The sequence below is a fragment of the Dendrobates tinctorius genome, unplaced genomic scaffold, assembly GCF_039654945.1.
Source record: "Dendrobates tinctorius isolate UK_male_01 unplaced genomic scaffold, ASM3965494v1 ptg000191l, whole genome shotgun sequence".
Classification (NCBI taxonomy): Eukaryota; Metazoa; Chordata; class Amphibia; order Anura; family Dendrobatidae; genus Dendrobates; species Dendrobates tinctorius.
The window spans coordinates 8,595,497-8,610,250 of NW_027361858.1; the positions used below are offsets into that span (position 1 = coordinate 8,595,497).

At 43.6% G+C, this 14,754-nt stretch overlaps 1 protein-coding gene and 1 long non-coding RNA gene across 3 annotated transcripts in view; one reads left to right on the forward strand and one right to left on the reverse strand.

The window, feature by feature from the left end:
- SVEP1 (sushi, von Willebrand factor type A, EGF and pentraxin domain containing 1) overlaps positions 1–14,754 on the reverse strand; it is a 543,713-nt gene that overhangs the window by 353,228 nt on the left and 175,731 nt on the right. The gene's annotated exons all lie outside the window — the stretch shown is intronic.
- LOC141055746 (uncharacterized) overlaps positions 9,934–14,754 on the forward strand; it is a 105,624-nt gene continuing 100,803 nt past the window's right edge. The window contains exon 1 of the long non-coding RNA XR_012221526.1: positions 9,934–11,329. This is a non-coding gene — a long non-coding RNA (uncharacterized lncRNA). The remainder of the gene's footprint in view (positions 11,330–14,754) is intronic.

A 14,754-nucleotide genomic window follows, 5' to 3' on the forward strand; every position in this document is an offset into this window, starting at 1 on the left:
GCACAGATCTGACCAAGGTTACAAAAGAATTTCTGCAGTACTCAAGGTTCCTAAGAGCACAGTGGCCTCCATTATCCTTAAATGGAAGAAATTTGAGACCACCAGAAGTCTTCCTAGACCTAGCCGTCCAGCCAAACTGAGCAATTGTGGGAGAAGAGCCTTGGTGAGAGAGGTAAAGAAGAACTCCATGATCACTGTGGCTAAGCTCCTCAGATGCAGTAGGGAGATGGAAGAAAGTTCCACAAAGTCAACCATCACTGCAGCCCTCCACCAATTGGGCCTTTATGGCTGAGTGGACTGACGGAAGCCTCTCCTCAGTGCAAGACATATGAAAGCCCACAAAGAGATTGCAAAAAAACACACGAAGGACTTCCAGTCTATGAGAAATAAGATTCTCTGGTCTGATGAGGCGAAGATAGAAGATAGAACTTTTTGGTGATAATTCTAAGCGGTATGTGTGGAGAAAACCAGGCACTAATCATTACCTGCCCAATACAATCTCAACAATGAAACACGGTGGTGGCAGCATCATGCTATAGGTGTGTTTTTCAGCTGCAGGGACAGGACAACTGGTTGCAATTGAAGGAAACTTGCAGGTGGCCAAGTACAGAGATATCCTGGATAAAAACCTCTTTCAGAGTGCTCTGGACCTCAGACTTGACGGAAGGTTCACCTTCCAACAAGACAATGACCCTAAGTACACTGATAAAATAACAAAGAAAAACTCTGTGACCATCCTTGATTGGCCCAGCCAGAGCCCTGACCTAAATCCAATTAAGCATCTCTGGAGAGACCTGAAAATGACTGTCCACCAACGTTCACCATCCAACCTGACGGAACTGGAGAGGGTCTGTGAGAAAGAAAGGCAGAGGATACCCAAATCCAGGTGTGAAAAACCTGTTGCATCATTCCAAAGATGACTCATGACTGTACTAGCTCAAAAGGGTGCTTCTATTCAATAGTGAGCAAACGGTCTGCATACTTATGACAATGTGATATTTCAGTTTTTCATTTTTAATAAATTTGCAAAAAATTCTACATTTGTTTTTTTCAGTTAAGATGGGGTGCAGAGTGCACATTAATAAGAAAAAAATGAACTTTTTTGAATTTACCAAATGGCAGCAATGAAACAAAAAGTGAAAAATTTAAAGGGGTGTGAATACTTTCCATATCCACTGTATATATGTGGCTGACATCTTTATAAATATATCTATTCTATCTATTCTGACGGGTCACGGCTGTGATTTTACTGTACGCGGCAGATGAAATGTTGGATTTTCAAGGACATTGGCGTGTAAAAATCGGATAGCACTCTCATGGTCCGAGTGACGTGCAAATTTTTTTCTCACTCCCATTGACTTGCATTGGGGCGTCTCATCCGAGATACGAGGACAATTGCAGCATGCTACGATTCTATGTTCTCAGTGTGTGTTTTTTTTACTCTTTACTTACAAGTTTAATAATGAGGGTGTCTGGCTGACACCTGTTCATAACTAAACCTATGGCTTAATGACACCAACCCTTAATCTCATTACCCCGATGTCACTACACCAGGGTATTGGAAAGAGCCTGGGCTACGTGGCAGAACTGGCTCTTCAAATATCAAGTGCCATTTCTGGTGCAGCTGAAGGCTGGTATTTTTAGCTTGGGATGGGGCAAATAAGCATGTAAAAGGAGGTGTTGAACAAGGAAATTACATCACAAAACTTTTTTTTTTCCTTTTTTCAAATATCTTTATTTAGCTCCAAAAAGGTATTCTTTGCTGTACAAAAAAAGGTTTAAAAATTATTTTTTTCCATTGTGTTTTTGCTGCTAAGAAATTCCTAGAGATGCAGAAACGTTGCTTCTGCAATCAGATTCTCAACGTGTGCATATAACATTATAACAATAGCGAAAAAAGACGATAATGTGCAGGTTATAGCAGTCAGATACAAGCTCTGGAGATAATTATTTCTCGCTTTATTTTAAATGGAAGAATTAGCTGTTTTCTTTTTCTGAGTCTTGTGAGTTTGAGCCATTTTTAACTCTGAGGAATTTACCCCCTGGCGGTTTTCATTGTAGGAAATTGAAGACTTCCTGGTGAGTACAAGCATATTTAACAAAGCACATCCCAAGGAAAGTGGCTTGGTTATATTGGCCTGCACTGCTTACAACTGTCTAGGAGAGTGGGAATGATGATTCAATAGAGATGTCTACTACACCACTTCTTTCTCGGACATTTATTTCTTTCTAAGTGTAAAATGGGCTAATTAAATAATAAGAGGCTTATTAGACTTGGGAGTAGAGATGAGCGACTTTGCCTTTTTTAGGGTCGAGTCGGGTTTCATGAAACCCAACTTTCTCAAAAGTCGAGTCGAACGAAATCGGCCGACTATCGGGAAAAGTCGTGAAACACGAAACCCAATGCAAGTCAATGGGGAGAAAAGTCGGCAGTAAGTGGAGGACTGTAAACACACCTGGCATGAATTTTAACCCTAGAGGCGGTGAAATCTCTCTCTCTTCTCTCTCTCCCTCTCTCTCTCTCCCACTCCAGCTACGCTCCGCTTCTCTCATTGGCTGAAAAAAGTCATGTGGAAGCATTTGGCGAAACCCGACTTTGACGCTTGGGTCGCCGACCTCATGGCCAACTTCACACTTTGGTCGGGTTTCGTTTCATGAAACCCGACTTTGGCGAAAGTCGGCGACTTTTGAATCTGACCGACCTGTTTCGCTCCTCTACTTGGGAGGATATACATATTCTCTAGTGTTCTCCTAATTTGCACCAAACAAATCAGATCTAGAGGATATAATGTATCTTTAGTGAAACAAAATATGGTCTATAATTGATCAAAGATTTATAGGGGTTTTTGATAAAAAGGAATCTGTCAGTAGGATTGTCCCTCCTAAGCCATTTATAGGTGCACTCAGGTCATAGGAAGCTAAATAAAATGATACCTTGATATCTGTGATCTGATGTCTTATTCCAGAGAAATCCACATTTTCATTATATGTAAATGAGCTGTTCCATGCTATGGGCAGGACAGAGATCTGTAAGAGAATTTGTCTCCAGAGCTTGACATAGATGAAAGGGGGTTTTATCAGTGAAGACAGCAGCTGGTAAATATGAGACTAGATGCAGGGTTAGTTGCACCATGCCAACGTTAGAATAAAAAAAATGCCAGAGTGAAGCTTGAAAGGGCTTCGGGGACTAGGTGATTGGTGAGTATGTACTCTATGTTATATGTTGTATGTACATGTCTACTTTGTATGTACATTCATAGCTGGATGGGAGCAGTAGTTCCATCACATGATGCCTGGCCACACAGACTCACACACCAGCACACAAGCAGACACATGCACACACACAGATGTGCACACACACATACACGCAGACCCCCGCACACAGACACGCACATAGTCTCCGCCCACACACTTCCCTTCTACCAATCTGCAGCGTTTCTCGCACCCACATCCACAGCAAATAAGCAGATCTTTTTTACATCTACAGTTTTGCTGCTGATGTGCCTGACTCAATTGATGTTGATGGGTGCAGAAACGCTGCAGATCCGCAAAAAGAATTGACATGCTGCGGAAAATTAAATGCTGCAAATCTGCGCGGATTTTTCAGCAGCATGTGCACAACAAACCCGAATTTTCCATTCACTAACATTGACTGTGCACTATACTGCGGATTTTGTGCAAATCCGTGCAGCCAAAAGCGCTGCGGATCCACATCTAAATCTGCAATGTGTGCACATACCATTAGGATATCTGGGTACCATAGGTCAAATCCTCATCACAAAGTGCTAATGAAAAAGTGCTGGAATATCCTTCTGATATCTAATCAATTTATAAGCTGGGAATAGCCCTGTAAAATAGTTTACAAACTTCTTTTCTTATTACTGGTGGTTGGTGACCAGAAAAATGTACGAATGAAAAATGCCCACCGAAGAAATATCAAAGGAAAAAAGCCCACAGCCATGAATGACCACAATGAACGTTTCCCACACAGAAAATTGCTAAAATGAAAAATTGTCCACGCAGAAAATTGCTAACACGGAAAATTGCCCACACAGTAAATTGCCCATAAGGACAAAATAACAACATTTATCACCTCCCCTAAGACCTGTAATATATTTTATCGCTCCAGAGCCTGTGTACAGTGTGACCTCGGTTGTACTGATATATTGTTATTATCACCTTCCTCCCACAACCTGTAATATGTTATATAGCTCCAGAGCCTGTGTACAGTGTTATTGCGACTGTACCGACATGTGCCCAATTTTCCATGTGTGAATACAGCCTTAGCCCTCTTTAACCCCTTCACACTGCATAGAATTTCTTTTTTTTGCGTTTGTTTTTCTCCCTTTCTTCCCAGAGCCATAACTCTTTTATTTTTCTATCCACATTGACATATGAGGACTTGTTTTATGTGACACAAGTTTATCTTTTGAATGACATCATTTATTTTACCATATAGAGACTAGAAAATGTAAAAAAATTTCAAGTGCGGAGAAATTATGAAAAAAAAACAATTCTGACATTGTTCTTTAGGAATTGTTTTGACAGTTTACATTTTATGGTAAAAATGACGATTCCATATAATTCTCCTCATCAATGCGATTATGGCATTACTCAATCTGAAAACACAGCATTTAATTTTAATTATCCACATGTCTATTTTCAGTAAGCCAGGAGGCATAGATTGCTATCTTTATGTTGACTCTTCTTGTAGGTTATATTGATATTTGTAAATTGATAAATGGTTGTTATTTACCTCTTATAGCAGCTCGTACAGTTTATTGTTCTGTTATCTTTGCAGAACAGGGTTGCAGGGTCACTGAACAATGATGGATGCTGATACATTGATTACACATTATACCAGGGCATGCAGTTTAACTTGCAAACATTGAAGGATAAACTATAAATAATCTAACAATGTGAGTTAATCTCATCACCTCTTCCCCTTGACCTGTAAATGATAGCTTGTAGAACAGTTGTGAACTATAAAAAGGGGATATGCCTCTGTAACAAGACATCCACGACATCCAGTGATCCAAAGCACTAAAGACTCTTTACAGAACCACAGCCAGGAAAACTCTACAAAACAGCTGCCAGAACATCATGGCTTCATCACGAGATAAACAGATTTGACATTCTAAAACATTTCAGCTTAGGGGACCACAGCGCCAGCTGAAAGAATACAAATTTACTCCATTGACAATCACTGAATCCATGGAAACCTTTGGAGTAGTCAGGATTTGGACCCACCGGTCACCTGAGCCCCATGGATATATTTGGGAATGCCAAGATTGGGATCAACCAGTCACCTGGCTCCCTGGAGATGTTCAGAGAATCAAAATTGTGACCCTCTGGTAATGTGGCCTTGTACCTCAATGGACTATCAGCTTCCTAAGCATCCTCTCGGTGTGTGCCACAGGTGGGGGTAATTGACCCTGGAAGCTCAAAAGTCACAGATCCTCTTATCCCGGTGTGATGGCTTATTTTCCAAGGCGTTGGACAATGTTTTCATTAGTACTATTTTGGGATAGATGTGACTTTTTGATTGCTTGTTACAGCCTTTTTTGTGGAATTGCGGCTAACAAAAAAAATTAACTTTGGCGTTTTTGAATTTTTTCCATTTACAGTGTCTGCTGATCAGTTAATTGTTTTTGTATTTTGATAGATTGGAGGTTTTTGAATGCGGTGATACCACATGCCATATTTTTTGGATAACAAGATGCATTTTTTTCCCCAAAGTCCGGGGGGGTGCATCTTAAAATTCAAATGTAGATTTCGGGAGGGGGGGTGTGCAGCTACAGTGAAGTGATGTTGCTGCTGCAGGAGGCTGGCAGAGGTGGCAGGAGAGAGGCAATGCTGATGGCCCTGGACTGGGAGGAAGGGGTGTTTTGATGGTGCAAAGAGCTGCGGTGGGCTGAGAAATGACGGGAGACCCCACACATCCCATCTTTTCACTGTAGTCGACTTCAAATAATAGCCACCCGCAGGCCCGGATTGATTATCTGGCGAACCGGGCAGATTCCCGCTGGGCCGGCGGCTCTGAACTACAAAATGGGCCGCTGGCCCTTTAAAACTTCTGACTAGGCTCTGCGTGCGCTCGCGCTCCTGTTGGTGCATGCGCTGATAAGGGCCGCAGTGGCCGCGTCAGTGTGTGAGCGTGGCTGCGGCCCTCATCAGTGCGGGCAAGCAGGAGAGTGCGCTCACGCAGAGCCTAGTCAGAAGTTTTAAAGGGCCACCTGGGCGCACACAGAACGCCTCTCTGCACTCCTCCAGGGGCGTCGCTAACATGACAGCTCTGGGGCTCTTGTCCTCCTGTGTAGCTCGCTCTGAGGGAGAGAGCCAGCGTAGCAATCAAGATGAAACGTCAAGATAAGGTCAGCATAGGTGGCTGCTCCCAGGAAGAGATAAGCTCCTGGTGACAGCTTCTCCTGCTCTCATCTGCTAGTATCCCGGTAGAGAGGAGACACTGGGGGATGTGCAGGGACAGAGCTTCTGTGAGCAGGAGAAGCTGAAGAGCTGCACATGGACACCAGCCTCCCCTGCACCACAGAGGAGAGTGTGTGTGAGCTGTGTGTGTGAGCTGTGTGTATGTGTGTGTGAGCTGTGTGTGTGAGCTGTGTGTATGTGTGTGTGAGCTGTGTGTATGTGTGTGGCTGTGTGTATGTGTGTGGCTGTGTGTGTATGTGTGTGTGAGCTGTGTGTATGTGTGTGGCTGTGTGTATGTGTGTCGCTGTGTGTATGTGTGTGTATGTGTGTGGCTGTGTGTATGTGTGTGGCTGTGTGTATGTGTGTATGTGTGGCTGTGTGTGTATGTGTGTGTGAGCTGTGTGTGTGAGCTGTGTGTATGTGTGTGTGAGCTGTGTGTATGTGTGTGGCTGTGTGTATGTGTGTCGCTGTGTGTATGTGTGTGTATGTGTGTGGCTGTGTGTATGTGTGTGGCTGTGTGTATGTGTGTATGTGTGGCTGTGTGTGTATGTGTGTGGCTGTGTGTATGTGTGTGGCTGTGTGTGTATGTGTGTGGCTGTGTGTATGTGTGTATGTGTGGCTGTGTGTGTATGTGTGTGGCTGTGTGTATGTGTGTGGCTGTGTGTGTATGTGTGAGGCTGTGTGTATGTGTGTCGCTGTGTGTGTACACATGTGGCTGTGTCTGTGTGTGTGGCTGTGTCTGTGTGTGTGGCTGTGTCTGTGTGTGTGGCTGTGTCTGTGTGTGTGTGGCTGTGTGTATGTGTGTGGCTGTGTCTGTGTGTGTGTGGCTGTGTGTATGTGTGTGACTGTGTCTATGTGTGTGTATGTGTGTGGCTGTGTGTATGTGTGTGGCTGTGTGTATGTGTGTGGCTGTGTGTATGTGTGTGGCTGTGTGTATGTGTGTGGCTGTGTGTATGTGTGAGGCTATGTGTGTGGCTGTGTGTGTGTGTGAGGTTGTGTGTATGTGTGATACGTGAGCTGTGTTATACATGTGAGTGTGAGCTGTGTGTGAGCTATGTGATACATGCGGGTGTGATACATGCATGTGTGAACTACTTGTGTGTGAGCTACTTGTGTGTGAGAGCTGTGTGATACATATGTGTGTGAGCTGTGTGATACGTGTGTGTGAGCTACGTGTGTGATACGTGTATGTGTGATACGTGTCTGTTTGATATACGTGTATGTGTGATATACATGTGTGAGTGTGAGCTACTTGTGTGTGTGTGAGCTGTGTAATACGTGTGTGTGTGTGAGCTACTTGTGTGTGTGAGCTGTGTGATAAATGCGTGTGTGCGTGAGCTGTGTGTGAGCTACTTGTGTGTTTGAGCTGTGTGATACATGTGTGTGTAAGCTGTGTGTGTGTGAGCTGTGTAATACGTGTGTGCTACTTGTGTGTGTGAGCTGTGTGTGATACATGCGTGTGTGCATGAGCTGTGTGTGAGCTACATGTGTGTGTGAGCTGTGTGATACATGGGTGTGTGTGTGTGAGCTACTTGTGTGTGTGAGCTGTGTGTGATACATGCGTGTGTGCATGAGCTGTGTGTGAGCTACATGTGTGTGTGAGCTGTGTGATACATGGGTGTGTGTGAGCTACTTGTGTGTGTGAGTTGTGTGATACATGTGTGTGTGAGATATGTGTGTGTTACGTGTGAGCTGTGTGAGCGTGAGCTACTTGTGTGTGAGCTGTGTGATACATGCGTGTGTGTGAAGTGAGCTGTGTGTGCTGTGTGATGCACGCGTGTGTGAGGGTGCGCTGTGTGTGTGAGCTACTTGTGTGTGTGATACAGTGGGGAAGAAAAGTATTTAGTCAGTCAGCAATAGTGCAAGTTCCACCACTTAAAAAGATGAGAGGCGTCTGTAATTTACATCATAGGTAGACCTCAACTATGGGAGACAAACTGAGAAAAAAAAATCCAGAAAATCACATTGTCTGGTTTTTTTTTCATTTTATTTGCATATTATGGTGGAAAATAAGTATTTGGTCAGAAACAAAATTTCATCTCAATACTTTGTGATATATCCTTTGTTGGCAATGACAGAGGTCAAACGTTTTCTGTAAGTCTTCACAAGGTTGCCACACACTGTTGTTGGTATGTTGGCCCATTCCTCCATGCAGATCTCCTCTAGAGCAGTGATGTTTTTGGCTTTTCGCTTGGCAACACGGACTTTCAACTCCCTCCAAAGGTTTTCTATAGGGTTGAGATCTGGAGACTGGCTAGGCCACTCCAGGACCTTGAAATGCTTCTTACGAAGCCACTCCTTCGTTGCCCTGGCGGTGTGCTTTGGATCATTGTCATGTTGAAAGACCCAGCCACGTTTCATATTCAATGCCCTTGCTGATGGAAGGAGGTTTGCACTCAAAATCTCACGATACATGGCCCCATTCATTCTTTCATGTACCCGGATCAGTCGTCCTGGCCCCTTTGCAGAGAAACAGCCCCAAAGCATGATGTTTCCACCACCATGCTTTACAGTAGGTATGGTGTTTGAGGAATGCAACTCAGTATTCTTTTTCCTCCAAACACGACAAGTTGTGTTTCTACCAAACAGTTCCAGTTTGGTTTCATCAGACCATAGGACATTCTCCCAAAACTCCACTGGATCATCCAAATGCTCTCTAGCAAACTTCAGACGGGCCCGGACATGTACAGGCTTAAGCAGTGGGACACGTCTGGCACTGCAGGATCTGAGTCCATGGTGGCGTAGTGTGTTACTTATGGTAGGCCTTGTTACATTGGTCCCAGCTCTCTGCAGTTCATTCACTAGGTCCCCCCCGCGTGGTTCTGGGATTTTTGCTCACCGTTCTTGTGATCATTCTGACCCCACGGGGTGGGATTTTGCGTGGAGCACCAGATCGAGGGAGATTATCAGTGGCCTTGTATGCCTTCCATTTTCTAATTATTGCTCCCACAGTTGATTTCTTCACTCCAAGCTGGTTGGCTATTGCAGATTCAGTCTTCCCAGCCTGGTGCAGGGCTACAATTTTGTTTCTGGTGTCCTTTGACAGCTCTTTGGTCTTCACCATAGTGGAGTTTGGAGTCAGACTGTTTGAGGGTGTGCACAGGTGTCTTTTTATACTGATAACAAGTTTAAACAGGTGCCATTATTACAGGTAATGAGTGGAGGAAAGAGGAGACTCTTAAAGAAGAAGTTACAGGTCTGTGAGAGCCAGAAATCTTGATTGCTTGTTTCTGACCAAATACTTATTTTCCACCATAATATGCAAATAAAATGAAAAAAAAACAGACAATGTGATTTTCTGGATTTTTTTTTCTCAGTTTGTCTCCCATAGTTGAGGTCTACCTATGATGTAAATTACAGACGCCTCTCATCTTTTTAAGTGGTGGAACTTGCACTATTGCTGACTGACTAAATACTTTTTTCCCCCACTGTACATGCGTGTGTGTGCGCTGTGTGATACATGTGTGAGATACGTGTGTGAGCTACTAGTGTGAGTGTGAGCTGTGATACATGCGTTTGTGAGCTGTGAGCATGAGCTGTGTGTGAGTGTGAGCTGTGTGAGCGTGAGCTGTGTGAGCTACTTGAGTGTGTGAGTTATATGATACATGTGTGAGCTGTGTGTGTGATACATGTGAGCTGTGTGTTAGCTGTGTGATACATGTGTATGTGATACGTGTGAGCTGTGTGTGTGAGCGTGAACTGTGTGTGAACTGTGTGTGTGTGAGCTGTGTGATACATGTGTGTGAGTTACTTGTGTGTGTGAGCTGTGTGATACGTGTGTGTGAGCGTGAGCTGTGTGAGCTACTTGTGTGTGTGAGCTGTGATACAGCGTGCGTGATACATGTGAGCTGTGTGTGTGATACCTGTGAGCTGTGTGTGTGATACGTGTGAGCTGTGTGTGTGTGAAGTGTGTGTGTGTGATATGTGTGAGCTATGTGTGTGTGATACATGTGAGCTGTGTGTGTGTGATACGTGTGATCTGTGTTTGTGTGGTACGTGTGAGCTGTGTGTGTGTGATACGTGTGAGCGGTGTGTGATGCGTGTGAGCTGTGTGTGTGTGGTACGTGTGAGCTGTGTGTGGTACGTGTGAGCTGTGTGTGGTACGTGTAAGCTGTGTGTGTGTGATACATGTGAGCTGTGTGTGTGTGATACGTGTGAGCTGTGTGTGTGTGTGGTAAGTGTGAGCTGTGTGTGTGTGATATGTGTGAGCTGTGTGTGTGTGTGGTACGTGTGAGCTGTGTGTGTGTGATACGTGTGAGCTGTGTATGAAATGTGTGAGCTGTGTGATACATGTGAGCTGTGTGTGTGATATGTGTGAGCTGTGTGTGTGTGTGATACGTGTGAGCTGTGTGTGTGTGATACGTGTGAGCTGTGTGTGTGTGTGATACGTGTGAGCTGTGTGTGTGATACGTGTGAGCTGTGTGTGTGAGCTACTAGTGTGAGCTGTGTGATACGTGTGTGTGTGTGTGAGCTAAAGCAAAAGTTGGCACAACCTGCCTGTGTTCTACGATTTGGGTGAGGACATTCATTGTATGTGGGCTGGTGAATTTTTATTGTGCCAGGGCTGCTTTTTGGTCTCAGTCCGGCCCTGGCCACCGGTGTCGGCATGTACCAGATTGAGATCTCAGCTCTCGAGATTTTGGTTCCCAAGATCTCAATCTGCACATTTGCTGCCTCTGGCAGCCATTTTCCTGAAGTCCATAGCAGTGAAAAGGATCAACTGTGCGCGGAATTCTGGTATTTTCAGAAAGTTTGGAGTCTGCTGCAGCCTCACACCGCAGAACATCCACTCCTCCCAGCCCAGAGCCCACTGCATTACCCCATTCTTGACACCTCTGCTGCCAGCTTCCTTCAGCAGCGACCTTGCCTTCTGGTGCCGTACTCCACTGCAGCCGCCCTCCCGGTAAGCTACCGTAAAAGTGGACTATAAGATGCACTGCCATCTTATTAAAAAAATGTTTTTCATATTTTCCCAAAAATTTGTGGTGTGTCTTATGGTCCATTGCATCTTATAATCCACAAAATACGGTATGACTATTTTTTTATTTTTTTATATCTTTATTTACAATGAGGAAAAGGGGAATGATTTAAACTTTTTGGTTTTGGGTGAGGGGTGGTTCATAATGTTTTTGAGTTTTTTGGAATTTTCACTGTTATTGTTAGCCCTCTTAAGGGCCTTGAAGATACAATAGTCTGATTGCTTGTGCGATATATACCGATGCACTGTATAGCAAAAATGATGGTCTCCTTTCAAGCCGGGCCATGGGCTCAGTGTGTAATAAACTCTGCTTCATCCATGACTTCTTCCTTTCCGATTCTCTGAACATTCTGGCTCTTACTGAAACCTGGATCCAGCAGTCACACACCACTGCTGCTTCTGCTCTTTCATATGGTGGATTACACTTCTCTTATACCCCTACTAATACTAGACAGTGTAGGACCGCCCCGACCACAGAGTCACCTTGTCGATGGTGGGACGTCTTTTATGCTATGTTTGATCAAATACAGTATTACTAAGAATTCTGTATGATTTAAATGCATTTTTGCTTTTTACTTATTTAATTATAGCAGGGGTTTTTTTCATTTTGTCTTTTGTAGGTTTTGTATGATTTTTGGCCATGTGAACATGCATTTATATGCTGCATGTGTACCAACTCAAACCACGCTCAATTTTTGTGTTTTTTCTTTGTATTTTTGCATTCTGTGCAAGCCGGGGTGTGGCCTCCCTCTCCTGAGCTGGAAATTGTATTTAAAGGCTTCCCTTGACTGGTGCCCACTGGTTGGGACCCGGTCCTTTTGTCTGCCCTTATTCACAGAGACATCAACTTTGACACATGATAAGGTTATTAATACTAGACAGTGTAGGACTGCCCCGACCACAGAGTCACCTTGTTGATGGTGGGACGGCTTTTATGCTATGTTTGATCAAATACAGTATTACTAAGAACTCTGTATGATTTAAATGCATTTTTGCTTTTTACTTATTTAATTATAGCAGGGTTTTTTCATTTCGTCTTTTGTAGGTTTTGTATGCTTTTTGGCCATGTGAACATGCATTTATATGCTGCATCTGTACCAACTCAAACCAAGCTCAATTTTTGTGTTTTATCAAAGGAGTTCTGTAATGTCAGGCATGTGGTCATCAGCTGACCCCAATTTGTCATGACAACACATCAGCAATCCGTGATCATGTTGCCGGAGCGTTAAAGAATGGAGAAAATGATGCACGCGAGCATAATGACGTGTGTTAAATGTTGCTGTAATGACAGTGGTATTTAACAGGTTAACAATTGCGAGAAGATCATTGCTCCACCTGCAGTTGTTAGCGGCAGGTCCTGGCTGTAATACACAGCCATCACCTGCCAGATATCGAGCTTGCTGCAAGAGCCTGCACAACACACTCGTATCCGACATGCGACATACATGTACGGCGTATGTTGAGAAGGGGTTAATAAACTGTTTTAACAAACTGTTATTTTGTCCACATGGGCAATTTTCTGTGTGGGCAATTTTTCGTGTTGGCAAAAGGAAGCGACAGGAGGAATATTGAAGCCAGACCATGCTGGCGTTATAGCAAAGGTCGCAGAAGCCGGTGGTCCAGAACGCAATGCTTTCTTGGAACCACCAAGGTCTGAACATGAAGATGTGGGATCATGGGGGGCAGTATGCAGTTGTGGGAATGTGGGGGACAGTATACAGTAGAATTATGGGATCATGGGAGGACAGTATTGAGTTATGGGAGCATGGTGAGACAGTACAAAGTTGAGAGACAGTATGAATTTGTGGGAGCGTGGGGGCAGTATGGAGTGGTTGCAGTGTTAGGAGGCAGTATAGAGTTATGTGAACATGGAAGGACAGTAAGGAGTGGTGGGAGAACAGCATGCAGTGGTGGTATAATTCAAGGGCAATATGGAAAGGTAGAAGTGCTAGCGGGTAGTATGAAGAGTGCAAGGGGCAGTCTGGAGTGGTTGCAGTACAAAGGGCAGTAGTGAGTTGTGGAAGCATGAGGGAACAGTAAGAAGGTTTTGGGGTACAGTATGAATACTTGGAAATATGGGGGGCAGTATGGAGTTGTGGGAAAGTGGGGGACAGTATACAGTAGAGTTGTGAGAGCATGGGAAGACAGTATTAAGTTATCAAAGTACGGGCAGTTATAACATGACTAATCTAACACGCTTCTCTATTCTCTTCATACATGTATTTAACTATTTCAAGCCACTTAACTGAATCTTGCATGTGTCCAACTTATGTATTTCATCTTAGCAGCCTAAATAATGATATTTAACTATTTCAAGCTACTTCATTGAATCCTGCATGTGTCCCACCTATGTATTTCATCTTTGCAGCATATATAATGGTATTTAACTATTTCAAGCCATTTCACTGAATCCTGCATGTGTCCAACCTATGTATTTCATCTTAGCAGCATATATAATGGTATTTAACTATTTCAAGCCATTTCACTGAATCCTGCATGTGTCCAACCTATGTATTTCATCTTAGCAGCATATATAATGGTTTATAGTTATATTAACTTACTCTGCTTGTCCTCTTATGCTATGAGGTCAAGTAACTTTTCAAAGTGGTTTATGATCCATGTAGGCCTGGACACTTGTTTATCTGCGCACTACATTTATTGTGTCCTGCTGTCTCAACTTAGATTGATTGCTAACGAGTGAGAAAAAAAGTAAGATCTTAGAACTGGCCTCCTATATATTCAAACCTAGCCTGGGGAAGCATTTATGCAGGGGGGCATTTATGTAAATTTAACCGAAGTACATTTATCAAAGTACAGTCAGTTATAACATGGCAGTTAGACAGGGCTGGAGACAGGTAAGGCACATTAATAAATCTATTCCCTGTACATTTGGATTACCACAAATATATACCATATGCATTTGAGCCCTCGCGGGCAGGGTCCTCTCTCCTTCTGTACTTGTGTGTCCCTTGTCTTACACATGTTTATTGTACTTGTCTATAATTTTCGCATTTTTCACATGTAAAGCGCCATGGAATAAATGGCGCTATATAAATGCATAATAATAATATAATGCATAATAATTTATATCCTGGTTGCTGCATTCACTCACATCCACCACCCTTGCATTAACTGTAAACTCCATCCATATCTGCCCATCTGTCCTTTCCTCTCCTATGTATAGCACTCATGCTCTTTTCACATTGCTAAATAGCACAGATCCATTGAGTCCCACCATCCAACACACGAGATGCTCACACAAATCAACTATCCTCCTTCTCCTAGTCGCAGGAGATATCTCTCCCAACCCCGGCCCCTCATGTTATAGTAAGTCGAACCCCTCAACTGCT